Raw genomic sequence first — 15565 nt, 5'->3', positions numbered from 1 at the left:
CACCCCCACTCCCCCTTTACAGGGGGGCAGGGGAAGGGTTCGGAGCCTCCGCGGGCGCAGCCGGGGAGCCCAGGGTGCGGGACGCTCTTCCCGCACCCCAACCGGAGCCGCGCGCTGCGGTAGCGCGGCTCCTAACCCCCGGGATGGACAAGGCGCTTCAGACCCGAAGCAGCCTTCGACCACCCGGCGATGGCGTCGCCGCCGGAAGTAAGTAGCTATCGTTTCAATCACTTTGCTTTAACTACTCACTACCACCATCACACATTACAAATATTTGTTCACTAGTGTCACTGGTGGCAGTTTCCCCCCTCCCTTATTTTCTACACAAGGAGGGAGGTTAAAAAAAAAGTGGGGGATTTGAACCTTTGAGGAGTCATTAAGACACATTAGTAGAGGAGAAGCCAGCATTTTATATAACCCTAATGGAAAGTCTTCCATGAATCAGACTACTAACTACGTGAGGCAGGGTGGGGGGAGATCATTCCTATTATCGCCATACGATGAAAATGAATGGAGATTAATCTTCTGTTTGGAGGCTAGCCCACTTTAATGCAGTAGAATGTCTAAAAGAGATTCTATCAATCAAGACGGCCGAGATCTTATTTAACCGAGGCATACACCTGCGGGAAAACTGACTATTTATGCAATTGGATCTAGGACCAAGTTCTCTAGTTCCAACTGTATCAAGAAATATAGAGTCTGTTTCTTACTTCCGATCCTATTCACTGGTCTACCGGGACATACTCCCAGAGAAGTCTGAATAGAATTGCAGCCTTAATGCATCTATTTTAATTTGGACCTGTGACTGTGAGAAGCTGGTGCTATAGGATGGATAGCAAATCCGAGCAACTTTCTATTGTTACAGCCTCTGAAATTCCTCTGCACATGTTTACTTCAAAGTGCCGACTGAAACTTACCTGCTACTAAGGGATAACTAAACAACGCTAGGTTTTTTGGGTTTTTTTAAGATGGAAATCTAACTCCTGTGTCAAAAACAAGTATCATGAATGGCTACTTATGCAGTCTAGCAGGCAATTCAATCAAACGATCTGACTATACTGGAGCACTTGCAGGGAGGAAGAAGTACCTAATGCTGAAAACAAGGATATCTAGCGACTCCTTCAGTGTGCAGTTGGAATATCTCGCCGGCAAACGTGCCTTTGAGATAGCCTGTTTCCTGGATTTGCTGCTCATTTGCTTTACTTGGAGCAAGATCAACTGAATAAGAGAGGGTGCAACCCAGTTTCTGAGAGTATTAAGAAGCGTCTTCATACTTTAAGGAACTGATATAAAGCCTATCAGGTGTCTCTAGACATAAAGATATTGGATCACTGAAAATTATACAAGTTCAGGATTTAAAGCTGCTCCTTTATTTTATTTTTAAAGCTTTTACCATTTCCACTGTAACCTTTGGCTTACATATCAGCTAATACTAAACTTGAGAGGGAATCTCTTGTTAAAGCGGAAGGTTTTGTTCATTTTGTTTCCTTCCCCACCTCTTCCTCCCAGTCACCTGCATTTTAGGAGGTTTGCCGCATTGTCATCCAACCAGAGAAACATCGAAATAAGATATTCCAATTTTTTAAAATCTTGCAACGTTCGTCTTCGCCTCCAACCCTTGTCTGATGCTTGTGAAGCAGAAAGGTATCAGCACCACCACGGACAGCTACCGAACTTGTACTGATGAAATTTAGTAGAGGAAACGGTCCCTCTCCTTTTCAGCACCACGGACAGCACCACACACTCCTTTAACGGATTTGGTAACGAGGTGCTTATATCCATGCATAGCAGCGTGTATGATGTACCATTTGGACAGGAAAATAAATTACTCCCCCCTCCCCAAGGCTTCAAACAAAGAGACAAGCAAAATATTTTAAACATGCAATCTGACTGCATAGTTCATACAACTCAATGCAGTCTCTGCCTTGATTATCCTCGATTGTTTTGATTGTCTTTCCTATATTTTATGATAACTCACTTCAGTGTGCTATTAAAAAAACACCCGTCAACCCTCCCGATCTCTGTTCTTCACAGTTATACCACAATGCACGTCTTTGGTCCACCAACTGTTTAGAAAGTACAGAAAAATCGACTGGCCACATTTAGGGCAGAAAACCAAGCCCCATTAATGTGAATGGCTAATGGCTGGTTGATTGTAATGGTTTGGAATTGCTCCCTGAGGAGTCAGGCCTTTCCTGAAATATATAATAAATTTCGGCCTTGGAAATTACCATCTCCATTGCCCTTTGCTAAGTAAGGCTGCAGCTGGCATTTACCAACACACATACACACACACACACACACACACACACACACACATCTCTCACAACACTGTGCATTATTAATTAAACACACACACACCAGAAGTACCCAGAATTTCCCCCTTGGCATTTTCCTCAACATAGTCCCAAGGTTTAAGAGCTTTATTTTATGGCATTTCGAGGAGGAAGCTGATTATGACTTTCCAGGTACGTCTGGCCTGTTAATATGTCTCTTTTTTTGACAGTGGTTCCCTGGAACCTATTTAACTGCGACCCCGCCCTTCACCACCAGAGAGTTGCTGGGGAGGGGGAGCTTTAAATACTCAATTTCCTGTTGTGCATCTTGATTTACTCTACCTCTCCACCATACGTTGTCTAGCAGGAACATCTTTTCGCTATCCAAGGTCACAGCGCAGGTGAAGTGGAAATGAAAATACATATATCAAGCAGGGAAAGCTGGATGGCGAATAATATGAAACCAATCTAAAAACGCATGCCCTGGATAATAAAGCAATTCTTCTGATGCAGTATTCCTGTATAAGCTAAGAGTTTCATTGGCATTAATTGTACATTCACTAATCTGCTTCCCCCACATCAGCTTTCTTTAAAAATACAGTACTCTTTCTAGTGGAAGGAGATTTGAAAGCTTGGCGAGGGGTGCGGAGAGCCTTCCTAGCTGCAGGTCAAGGTGATTTTGTCTACCATCTGGTTCTAGGGATTGGGAGAAGGGCCTTGGAAAATTCAATTTCCCCCTCACTGTTTGAAAGCTCTCAGTGAATTTAGACAGGGCTTTTGACAAATGTTGACTCTTGAACTTCTATTCCCCACAAGCAGCCTTACTCCAACAAGCAGGCCTTTTAGTTCTGCCAGCTCCCATCAGATTTCTTATCCTGCTGTTCTAAAGAAAGGCCTGGGTGGGGGGTTTTTTTGTAACACCTGACCAGCATCCCGTGTGTGTGCGTGTGTGTGTGTGTGCGCGCGCAGACATCTCTTGCAGCTTTGCTGAGCTAAGCTCATAGCAGGCTAAGCTGGGCCTCCCTCTGTCCCCCCTCCCCGCGCGCCCTTTGCCAAAGCACTCAAATGAATGTTGGTATTATCAGTTCAGAAAACACATCCCGGCCCACTCCTTCACTCCCACCAGCAGCCACTAAAGCAAGAGGTTCCCCGGTTGCCTGTTATTAGCGGAGCCCAGATTCACAGTCCCGTTTCTGCTGCGCCGATGATTAATGGGATTTTAAGGTGGTAATTAATTTTTTAGCTGCCGAAGAGACGTGCATCCTAATTAAGGAGCCGAGGATATGATAGATTTACTTGTTCAGGCACTTTTTGGACTTCACAGCGGTGCACATCTGAGCATATTTTCAACCAGCGAATGCAAACATTTATGATTTGGTCTATACATCACTCCTCCACCTCCGCCACCTCCTCCTGATGTCTTTTCCCCACCCACCCCAACTAGGTTTTCACTTCACAAAGTGTAAAGGAATTTAAAAAGCTTTCCTTAGCCTTCATTATTTGCCTCCCTCTATTTTTCCCCCCTCTGTTACATTTTACAACCATTACTAATTACACAAAGGCACGTTTCTGTCCAAGGGCGATTTCCTCGGGGAAGGGGCAATTCGGCCTTTAAGGAGAGTTTGCACTAAAGGAAGCAGGTTTTGCTTGTTCCGGTTCGTTCTTAGATCATCAGGAGAAGGCTGGGGAATAGGACTGTTGTCCTCGCAGTCTAAAACCCCGATCTACAAATCAATTAAACAGGAATGCCTGGCTCTCAGCCAACTGGGGGCCGGTTGGCACATATACAGCCTAGACAAGACGAAGTGCCTGGACTGAAGCCAACCGAATCCCCATTGGTTTCCACTCAAGTTCTTCAACGTAGCTGCTGGGTGCTAGCTCGGAGTGGGAATCGGTTTTAAGCTTAATCGACTTGCGGATCGGGGGTGGCAAAAGAACCGGCATCTCTTTTTCTTTGACACCCAAAAAACTGCAACCCACCGGCTTAAGAAAAGCCCCCTTGAATTTAGCATGGCTCTGTGGACTCCACGACCAAAGGGTGCAACTCCGAGGCATTCCCTAGGGCTAGGCAAATGGAAGTTGTGCCATTCATGGTACCCATGGGCTGCGGATGGCACCCTAAGCTCCCTGGTTAAATGACAAGTCTCTCTCTGTCTATGTATATCTCTCTTCCTTCCCCCCACCCCTTTCCAACTGGGCGATTTGCTGTATTATAAACAGACACACGTCGTTGCTATGGAGAAGAAAAGCTTTCGAATCAGGGTGCGCACGGAAAAGAAGCAGAAGCAGAATCGCACCGCCTCAAGCTCCATTTTTGGAAACCTCGGAGACTCCCCTCCGATGCGCCGGACGAAGGGAGAGCCTCTCCGCTTAGCAAAAGGCAGCGGGAAGCTTCCCGCGGTACCAGAGGCTGTTGCGAAAGACCAGTTTTGAGTGCGGGGTGGGGGGGGGGAGAAGTGTGCGACCCCCTTGCCAAAGCGCGAGTGGAGGCGATGGATAGGCAAGCAGGCAAAGTTGCATTTCCGTCCTCCTAGCCACGTTTCATTGGGAGCCCTACTGATTCCTGTTGAACTTGCTGTAAAGTAAGTGAGCTCTTAGCCTGGCACTGAGAAAGGGAGAGACCGAACAGCCTTAAGAGATGAATGAGATAAACACCGGGAAGAAAGATGTGGCTCGAAAGGAAGACAAGTGCTCCTTTCGTCCGAGTTTCTGCTCGCCCCGTCTATCTTCTCGCCCGCCTGCCTCGCTGTGCTGGGGAGAGAGATCTGGGCAGCGCCCAGAAGTGCCCGCCCGCCCGCTCCCTCCCACCCACCCATCCCGATCGCTTCGAGGTGCTGCTGCTTCCCCTTCGCTCTTTTTGTGACGCCTCGCTTCCCAATCCTCAATAAAATGAAATAATTCGTCTGAAGTATCTCTAAGCCCAGAGATCTAGCTGCACACATAAAGCGGGAGATGGATGTTTTGGGGTCCCAGGGCAGATCGGGGTAGTCTCCTTACCTTGTCCGCTGCTGCCCAGGGCGGCCGGGGAGGAGAAAAGTCAGCGGAGCTGCTTTTGGACGGGGTTCTGGGGCTGAGGAGCCGAGGAGCCGAGGCGGCGCGCCGAGCTCACTGGAGAGCCGCAGCCGAGGCAGCCGGGCGAGCGAGCGAGCTAGAGCGAGAGACACGCCTCCTGCCGGGAGCTCCGCGCAGAGCCCGTTAAAGGCGCAGCGCCGCTTTTCCCCGCCGCCTTCCTGGGCAACCCCAAGCCCAAGGCTGGAGCCGGCAGGATGCGAAGCCGGCCGCAGAGCAAAGGGCAAAAGGACGGAGTCTGCTTTAAAGCCAGCCCAAGCCGTCTCTGCTCCCACCCAGACCCCACTCCGCAGCGGATCCGCCTCTCCCAAGGGCCCCGGATCCCACACACCTTATAAGAATAAGAAGAGAAGAAGAGTTTGGATTTGATATCCCGCTTTTCACTACCTGAAGGAGTCTCAAAGCGGCTAACATTCTCCTTTCCCTTCCTCCCCCACAACAAACATTCTGTGAGGTGAGTGGGGCTGAGAGACTTCAAAGAAGTGTGACTAGCCCAAGGTCACCCAGCAGCTGCATGTGGAGGAGCGTAGACACGAACCTGGTTCCCCAGATTACGAGTATACCACTCTCAACCACCACACCACCCGTCGATCGCCGGTCTCTTTTAAAGACCCCGGTTTGCCCTCGAGGAACCCAGGGCTTCAGTTCAGGCCGGCGGCATTCTGCTATGAAACGAAGAGTGCGCCTCGAGGCCTGGGCAGAGTGCGCTTCTGTCACGCAACGGATTAACCCCCGGGATCTCAAGGCTGTGGCTTCCTCCAGACAACACGACGCAGGAAACAGGAGGTGGCTCCCTCGAAGGCAGTGGGACTTGGATCGCAATACCTCAGAGTAACTGTGCTCTGACCGGACGACCGCTCTCAATTTTCTCCAACCCCCGCGCCGCATAGTTTTCCTTCCCAAATCTTAAGGGAAACGAGCGTCCTAAGCAGCGCACGATCAGGCCTTTTCGCCGCCACCTTGCGTGAATGAAGCCGCTCCCCCCCCCATTTAAAAGCAGGACCTGATGCCCACCACCTCACCACCTTTTACATTCCTGTGTTACCCACATCCTACTAGGCATACAGCGAGGTGAACGCTCAGAGGACAGCGTTAAAACGGCGCCGATGAAGAACAAAGACCTGTTGAGTTTGCGCCTGAGAGGCCTGGGGATGACAACTCTTTGGATGCGATGGAAAACCTCCCTGGCAGCAGCTGAAGAAATGGGTGGAAATAGGGGCAGAGCCTGGGGGTGTGCATGTGTGCTTGCATACAGAGAATCATGAGGACTAGTGACATTTAATAGCCTATTAGCAAGATCTACCTTCCTCGTGTCTGTAATGTGCGTTCAAACGCCTCTTTGCCGGGGCAGGCAGTGCTATTCTGCACAATGGCTCGGGGTTTTTTTTTTTCCCTTCGATTGCCCAACTAAACCTCACCGCCACCAACTCCCCACTAACAAACTACACAATCTGCCAGCACACATAACCCGCGCCCCACTTGTGGGTCAGAAGTTGTAGGTTGCACACCTCACCTCACTCCAAGGAATTCCCCCCTCTCCTTCACTGTTTATAGGAAATGAGCGGTGTCTTTCCCCTGCCTAGCCTTGAGGTCCGCCTTCCATTAAAATATCGTACTGGAAATCCCCAAGCTGTCCTTTGCGCTCGGCCTGCAGCAGTGGCAGCTCAAGCCTCGCCTATTGGCCCTTCTTCTCCCGCACCCCCCTCCGCCCCTCTTGCTTGCCAACCGGCAATTCCCATCCAGGGAATTGCTTTCTGATTGGACAGCTCCAAGGGACCCCGCCTCTCCACACCAGGGGGATTCTCTGGCAACTCTCCTCTCTCTCAGGTGAGCCTCGCAGGCGGCTGCAAGTTCTGCATCTCTCGCTCGCCTCTCCTGAGAGACCTTTTGCCTCCTCTCCACAGAGAGGTGATCCTTGAAACTGGCAGAGCTAGCAAGTGGGCTGGCCGCGGAGGGAACTAAGAGCCCCGACGGCAGCCGAGGCTTCGCCTTCGCAGCTCTCTCGCAGCTGAAAAGGCTCCTGTTGAATGAGCAAACAGCAGCCTTGTTGTGCGGCGTCAATAAATAGTCAATGAAACCATTGTGGCTGCGGGAAAGAGGCGGCGCGCCCGGAGAGCCGCTGGGCTCGGGCTGCCGGCTGTGACTTGCAGCTTAATCGACCCCGGAGCGGGCGCTGATGACTCCCCGGGGCGCTCCCTCCGTCGCCAAGGGACAGACACACACACACACACACACACACACGGAGCAATTAGTTACTCGTTTCCTGCGGGAGGCAAGCGCCCTCACGAAGCTTAGGAGGCAAGATGTCGCCAAGAAATACCCTTCTAAAGCAGGAGATATTAAGGGGGGGGGGGAGAGATGTCCCCTTCTAAACGAAATATTCCCAGAGACAGACAGACAGAGAGAGAGTGCGTCTTTCACACAGAGAAAAATCGGTTTGTTTTTAAGAGGCTACAATACTACGTGTGTGTTTCAGTATTTTGCTGTAAGAGACGCACAGTGCAAGCCCTGTGGAAGCGGATTATGCTGACATTGGCCCTCCTTTCTCTTCCTTCTGGAAAACGGATTCCCAACCATGTCTTCTCCTTAATGCTGCTCTTGAAATGTACCCTGGTACCTGTGGGAATGTTCAGGGATGCAGGAGAGCATATATTGTTTGATTATATCCTTTCCAACTTGTGTTAACAAGTTCGACAATATAGCAGAGTAACATTCCCCCTTTTAAACTTGCACAGTGGATGTGTTTTGCTCAGGCTTGCTAAAGCCTCTGTAATAAGTTTCGTTGTTAATTTCCCCTTTACGCAAAGGTAAAGGGGACCCCTGACCATTAGGTCCAGTTGCGGACGACTCTGGGGTTGCGGAGCTCATCTCGCTTTACTGGCCGAGGGAGCCGGCATAAAGCTTCCAGGTCATGTGGCCAGCATGACTAAGCCGCTTCTGATGAACCAGAGCAGCGCACGGAAATGCCGTTTACCTTCCCACCAGAGAAGGTACCTATTTATCTACTTGCACTTTGACGTGCTTTCAAACTGCTAGGTGGGCAGGTGCTGGGACCAAGCAATGGGAGCTCACCCTGTCACAGGGATTCAAACCGCCAACCTTCTGATCAGCAAGCCCTAGGCTCTGTGGTTTAACCCACAGTGCCACCCGCGTCCCTTTAGTCCCTCATAAAAAGATAGGCATGACACAGTCTTCTATAAAAGTATAAAAAGAGTTTACTCACACATTCTGTTCACAATTGGATCCCAGAAGGCAGACTTAAGTTAGAAATGTAATATACCTGGAAACTATCCCATAAGGAGACAGCTCCTTTGTCCTCTCTTAAGCCAGGAGAGCATCTTAGGCTAAGCAGATGTTGCTTCTTCGACAAATGCAATCAAAGAGAGAGATGGCTGACCAGTCCTGCTCTTTTGTTACCTGGGCAGGTGAGGTTACGCCCACCTCTAATCACATGCAGAGGAAGTCTATCCCAGCCTAGGAGAAACAGGAAGTTCTGACTGGCTGGTCCAGACATCCCCTTTTATGACTACTATAGGGAAGTTGTACTTGACTGCTCTTGTGTTTCACATCCCACAGTACCCTCTCTGGACCCACTCAGTTCAACCCTTGGCAAGGAATTGGATAGTTCTGGGACTGGATTACTCGGCCTTTGGGTCCTTCCCCATGGCATGATCCTACCATCCATGGCATTAATTAACTGAAAAGCATTTCTAAACTGCTTAATGTTTTGAAACATCCAACAGTGTGCAAAAAGACAACATAAAAGAAATAAGACAGTATGATGAACACAACATAAAACAGTAATATTGTTATTTTTAAATGGATGAAAACAGGAATTTAGTAATAACAGAGTCAGATTTTATAGGAAAGCACAAACAAAAAAGATCTCTTTAGGAGACAACTGAAGTAACTGATGAAGGATGCTGCACACATGGCAGAGGGAAGAGCAATCCACAGGGCAGGAGTGATGCAGAAAATTCACATTTGCAGGGCATAGCCCTGTGAGCCTCTTTATTTGCAGCAGCAGAATAAAAAAAAACATCTTAGTGCTTGCTTTTCTAAGTGGAGCCTTGCACCAGTGCAAGGGATCCAACGTCTATTACAGAGCAAAGGCTTTGTGCCAAAGATTTCATTGGCTACAGGCACCATACCACTGAAGAAGAAAGATGTCTATGGTCATATCAGGGATGGAGATACCTGTGGCCCTCCAGAATGTTGCTGGACTTCCAACTCCCATCAACCTCAGCCAGCATGCCCAATGGTCAGCAACAAGGGGAGCTAGAGTCCAACAACATCTGGAGGGCCATCCCTGCATTGTATCAACATTTCACACTTGTTCCCATGGTTTGACTACCCTTGCTTCCAGCTGCTTCACATACCAAACCCACTTGATTCAGTGAGGAGCTAGTGGCGATATTAGAGAGGGCCATAAATGATGCAATACTTCCCCCTCCCACTTGTATATGTATTTTTAAAACATTAACATTACTATTCACGTCATTCAGAATATGAAGATGCAAGGAATCCAGCATGCTGAATAATTTACTTTTGGTGACTTAAGGGGATTAACACTAACGATGAAGAACAAAATGGCATTTTCCATACAAGTCAAAGGATAATTTCATATTCCAGTGATAGAAAGAAAAATACCCATTTCTAGTCGGTTTCATAGAATATTCTTTGCATCTCCATTTCTGCTTTCTCTCATGTGGGCAATCGCTTGCCGCTGATGCAATCTCAGATAGTTAGATTTTGCAACAGGATAAAGATGCGACTGGACTAATTCTGAGCAGCTCCTATATTTCCAACTGCCACCCCAGCATTACAGTTTACTTTCAAAAAGAAAAGAGCAGGCAAACACAATGATGAACTCAATCCCTTGGCCTGCATGTTTTAAAGTCAGAAAAGAAGCCACAGTGTGAAGTCAGATGCTAGGTCTGCCTTCACCAACATGGTCCCCTCTCCAGGTGTCTTGACCTATGATTCTCATCAGCCAAGAGCTGTAGTTCAAAACACCTAAAAGGCATCATACTGGCAAAGACTGCCCTAGGTAATACCTGTGATACAGAAGTTGCAAGTGTATTTTGATTTTAGAAGACAATTTTAGAATTCAGAGATCAACCAATGTCAATCAGACATAGCCATGAATACTATGAAGCATAAACACTTCGGAAATCATATGATGGGAAGCACACAATGGAATGCCTGAAACGTCCTTCAGAGCCAGAGGAGGGTTCACAGGAGTTCAGATTTGCAGGAATTCCAATGAAAGATGCCCAAACCACCAGAATGATCAGGTCTAATGATTTATTAAAGAAGGGTACAATGTTACAGCTAAGGTCCAATGGCTCCCTCCTTGCCCCTGCTTACAGTATTCTGTGGGACAGACTCCACTGTGAGGAAATGGCTTGTCTGCACCCAAGTAAAAATACACACAACCTTTGTAGGCCCAGGCAGGCTATGTCACATGGGAACACAGGTGGCTAGTACAGGGTGAGTCTTTTAAAAGAGGCCCCGTGGAACTTGTGTACTCTGTATCCACGGGGCCTCTTTTAAAGGACTGACCCTGTATTAACCATTGCCTGGTATCCTTCCCCTCTAGCTATGCCAGGAGCCTGTGGAGACATGAAAGTGTGTGAAACACAGATGAGCTCGGTGCTACAGCTGGTACCAATTAGGTGGGGGGGTCATCTTGACCATCAATATGCTGCAAGCAGGGTTTTCAGACCAGTTCACCTTTTTGAGTCAGCACAAATGCTTCCCTCCCCCTGCTAACCCCCGCCCCACAACATTTTCCTGCCCAAGAACAGATGAAGTAAAGACAAATCCTTTTGTCTAGAATGTTTTTGCCTAACTGATGAGTAACCATCAGCCTCCACTTTGTGGGCAATCTTTGAGGGATGGGCAAGGCCAGAGAAAAAAGTGGAACCACCAATGTCAATTTACCTTTTTACAGTAGGCTAATTTCTACACACACACACACACACACAAACACACTTTTTGAGCTTCCATCTATACAAGCAAAAGGCAACATCAGAGTTCAAGAACACATTCTAAGCAAGCAAAAGCACTCTAGTGAAGAGGGGTATGGGATGAGAAGAGTAGGTGTGGTTAGGGAGGGGATGCGGTATAGGAAGGATCCTGAGGGCCAGGTAAAGAGACTTGGAGGGCCACATTTGACCTCTGGGCCTATGGGTCCCCACGCCTGATATAGTTCCTAAGTTTTCTTTAGCTCCCACACTTCCCAGTTAAGATGCCTGACCCTTGTACTTCTGCTTTTGTACTTCTCCCTGACTCCAGTACGGAAGATCAGACTCTGTACAGTAACATGATAATGGATAAGAGAAAACCTGCTTGGTGCAATCAACGCCCAATAGAAGCCCAGAAAAAAAGAACTTGGGAACTGCTCTTAATAGTCTTTTGTTATCCCTTGCCAAAAATATAGAACAATTAATACATTGCAAGCTCCCGCTCATTTTTTTAAAGAAGTATTTCTCCAGTGTAAGGTTTTCTTCACAATTTAATTTAATAAATGGATAGTATATAGATTAAAAAGCAACTCATTTGTGAGACAATGCCAAGCAGAGAGGACAATCTGGATCCAAAATGGGAAAGTGCATTTCTAATAATGGGCAAACCAAATGCAGAGCTTTCCACTTTAATTTGCTGCTGATTCCTTTTTTCCTTTTTTTTTAAAAAAAGAATACCTTTTTATAATAAAGAATATAAAAATTTAACCAGTTTCTCTGACTGCATCTCTCATTCTGCATATTGCATTCCAAATGTTTGTGCTGGGAATGTGATAATATTTTACAACAGTGAAGGACACCAGTCATTTATATACCAGGAAAACATATACATAACAATCTCTCCTGACTTTATAAATTGTCACTTTGCTGATCACAATTTCAGAGAGTATAAAGAACCTTTGAAGTCAACAGGAATAATGTTCTGAAATTTTCAAAGGAGCAAAGGAATAGAGAAATGGACATCGAAATCCACAAAGTATTTTAACTGGAACAATTTGATTTAATTCAATTCCTCCCAGTCAATTAAAACCAAATGCTTTACTGGAGTGTTTGCAGACCACAGCCATTCTGTATGCATGTTGTTTTATAAGACTTCACTTGGAGCACTAGTGTGAATTTTATTGACAGCTGATTTTTTTTTAGTATTTGTTGCAGGCATGAAGAATACTACATTGTGACATCTTCAAATAGACTGTTAAAAGTTAAGTTCTCTGCGATATAAATACTTCATAGTTACATACATGAACTCCATTTCCTCCCTCCCTCCTTTTTATGTGACTCTCATTAAGAATAAAATATAAAGCATTCGGCAGTATTGTTACTGCTATCCACTGGAATATTCAGGTAGGTCTGGGAAATATTCATGTCTGAAACTCTGGGAAGCTGCTGCCAATCATAATAATATTGAGCCATATGGAACATTGATCTGTCATTCTATGGCAGCTTCCCATGTCCCCAATAACAATCTGACCCCCACCTATACTGTACCTATGCACTGTGACTGCCCTGAGAGGCAGATCTTAGTTGGTCTTATGGCATCTACAAAGGCAAAGCAAACAAGCACATCATGAATTGATTATCACTATCACAAGGCATGCATTTTGATGTGTTTTCATGGGGCTCCGAAATGTAGATCTAGAGTGCTGCACATAAGGTGATACCAAACATTCAGCAACAGTGAAGGCCCAGGTCCCTCAAGTAATTGTATCACCTCAGATGGCATCACATTTAAATAATGATCCATATGAAAATGTTTCTTTTTGGAGGGGGCGGGGAGAAACGTGAACCTTTTCTATTGTCTTGAGAGAAACCTTGGGGTCCCAATGGAAGATGAAGGAAGGTGACCTGAACACCCCACAGAGCAGAGTTCTCCACTGCTTTCCAGAGATTGTATCTAGGTTTTCAGTCAGATGGCAAAGTATGCCACAACTTGAAGATGTCTTTATTCTTTCCTCAACGGACAACTGGTCTATTTCAAAATACAGTGCATACAGGCTCAGAGAAAAATCACACAGACCTGGACCTATCTTTTAGCCCTATTCTTTTTTCTTTTTCTTTTTAATAATGATTTTTATTTGCATACTTTAAGGTTTCCACATACAATTCCAACAACTCAAATACGACAAACAACAATCAAACAAAGAAAAAGAAGAAAAGAAGAAAAAGAACCCGACCTTTCAATAATAATAAAGTTATTTACAATGAAGTTATATTTGTCCATGTCTTATTTTTGCGCTGTATCTTATTAGTATATCGCCTATTGAACACTACCAAGATAGTAAAGTAATACATAATATTAATAATAATAACAACAACAATAATAATAACGATATTAATATTGATATTAAAAAATAAGGAAAGAAAAATAAGTAAATAAAAAAATTAATAAAAAATTAAAAATTTCAAAAAACACACACACAAAAACTAAAAAACTCAAAAAAAAAAAAACTTTCCAGACATGGTCTCCGACTTCCTGACAAACCTCTTTTAGCCCTATTCTGGGGTGGAGGGCAGAGGTGGGGAACTACTGTGGAAACCAACCCAGCTTGTGGCACTCTTATGGGGCCAAAGAGGCTGATAGTGCTTTCCATTTCTTTCTCACCTTGGAGCTGTTCTTTATGCAAAGACGGAGAGGCCACCCAAAAACCCTACAATGTGGTGGTACTCCAGTATGTGCAAAGTCCCTATCTCAGTGTCTCTGAGTGACTGCCAAGAATGTCAGGCTTTGATGGCCTTCATTTGGTGGTATCTATTGTTTGACACGGACCTCAGAGACACCATTTAGCTCACATACTATCTCCTTCCCCCCAGGATGGTAACCCGTCAGCTGCTGAAACTCTTTCCCAAACCCGGGCAGCTAGAGCACCTGCATGGGTTACAAGTCACACTGCAAAACGTATTGTATAATCTGTTATTTTAGCCGACAGCAAACCCTACACCCCATTGTTTTACACCACACCATAAAACCCATGCATTGGTGGTCTTTTTGAAATCTTTAATCACAATTGTTCCCAAGGGAAAAACAATTCTGATTCAAACTGTGAATAAAAAGCAATCTAAGGACATTGTGCCAAACTCTTTCTGGGTATAAAACTCCATTAGTGTCAATGGAATTTTACAATCAAAATGAATTTGTCCCACTGGCCCCATGGTACAGTTGCACATTGCTGCTACAGAAAATAGAAATGCAGAAGGTTATCACAGAGTACAAGAGTAAAAAGAAAAAAGAAAGGCACATGCATATACTACAAGTACCATAGACTATATTGTGATTCACTTTATTATTAAAATTTTAATTTCTCTTACAGATTTAACAGCTTGGCAATTGCTATACATGCTGAGCAGAGAAATAGTACTCCTGACTCAGGAACTTCTTCACAATTGCCTTGGTCACCAGTAAAAGGGATTTTGTTTTGTTCTTTTGGCTTGTGTAGTCAAATTGACGTTGACAGTGGTTAAAATGCCCAATAGCAGTCCTGGTTTGGCAGCCATAATATTGTAGCTTTGCACTTGTCGCTCCAATCCAACTCCTGATTCCACACTTTGTACCAAAATCTGGAGTCATATTGCTATTGCTCTGCACAAGCTAGACTCAGCAGGTAGCCTTAAAAGGTCCTTCTGGCAGAGCTAATGCTACATTTCCATTCACAGTAGTTTTAAAAATAAATAAATAAATAAATAAACTGACCTGATTTGCCTTGAAAACATGACCACATCACTGTGTTCATAGGAACATAGGAGTCTTAGGAATATAGAAAGCTGTCTTATACCAGGTCAGACCATTGGTCCATCTAGCTGAATATGTCTACACTGACTCCTGGCAGCTAACCATGATTTTAGGCAGGGGACAATCTCCACCTGAAGTTGAGATGCCAGGGATTGAACCTGGGATCTCCTGCATGAAAGACAGATGCTCTACCACTGAGCTACAGCCCCTGTTATGGCTCCTTCTTTATGAACCTAACACTATAATTTCTGCCACATGCAAAAATTAGGGTACTCCTCCAGCATTCACTTGTGGTGGGTTTGCCCTAGCCCCTCAGCAAAGGAAGGAAAATGTGGTGGGACCAGGCTTGAGAATGCTAGGTAGAATGGACAGGGCTCCCCTTTAAAATGTGTCTATGTCCCTAGGACATCCTCTCCTCCACCGGACCCTTTCTCCAAGGAGTATGGGATTAGCCACTTGCCTGT

At 45.8% G+C, this 15565-nt stretch overlaps 1 protein-coding gene and 1 non-coding gene across 5 annotated transcripts in view; both read right to left on the bottom strand.

The window, feature by feature from the left end:
* GRIK2 (glutamate ionotropic receptor kainate type subunit 2) overlaps positions 1–5365 on the bottom strand; it is a 438302-nt gene extending 432937 nt beyond the window's left edge. For all 4 annotated transcript variants that reach the window (XM_033143497.1, XM_033143496.1, XM_033143498.1 and 1 more), the window contains exon 1: positions 5274–5365. The gene's annotated coding sequence lies outside the window, so the exon portion shown is untranslated. The remainder of the gene's footprint in view (positions 1–5273) is intronic.
* A 9873-nt stretch (positions 5366–15238) lies between these two features.
* On the bottom strand, positions 15239–15310 carry TRNAE-UUC. The gene has a single exon. It is a non-coding gene; the product is annotated as a tRNA-Glu (tRNA).
* Between the last annotated feature and the right edge of the window lie 255 nt (positions 15311–15565).

The sequence above is a fragment of the Lacerta agilis genome, chromosome 3 (assembly GCF_009819535.1).
Source record: "Lacerta agilis isolate rLacAgi1 chromosome 3, rLacAgi1.pri, whole genome shotgun sequence".
Classification (NCBI taxonomy): Eukaryota; Metazoa; Chordata; class Lepidosauria; order Squamata; family Lacertidae; genus Lacerta; species Lacerta agilis.
This window is presented reverse-complemented; position numbering and strand designations above follow the sequence as displayed.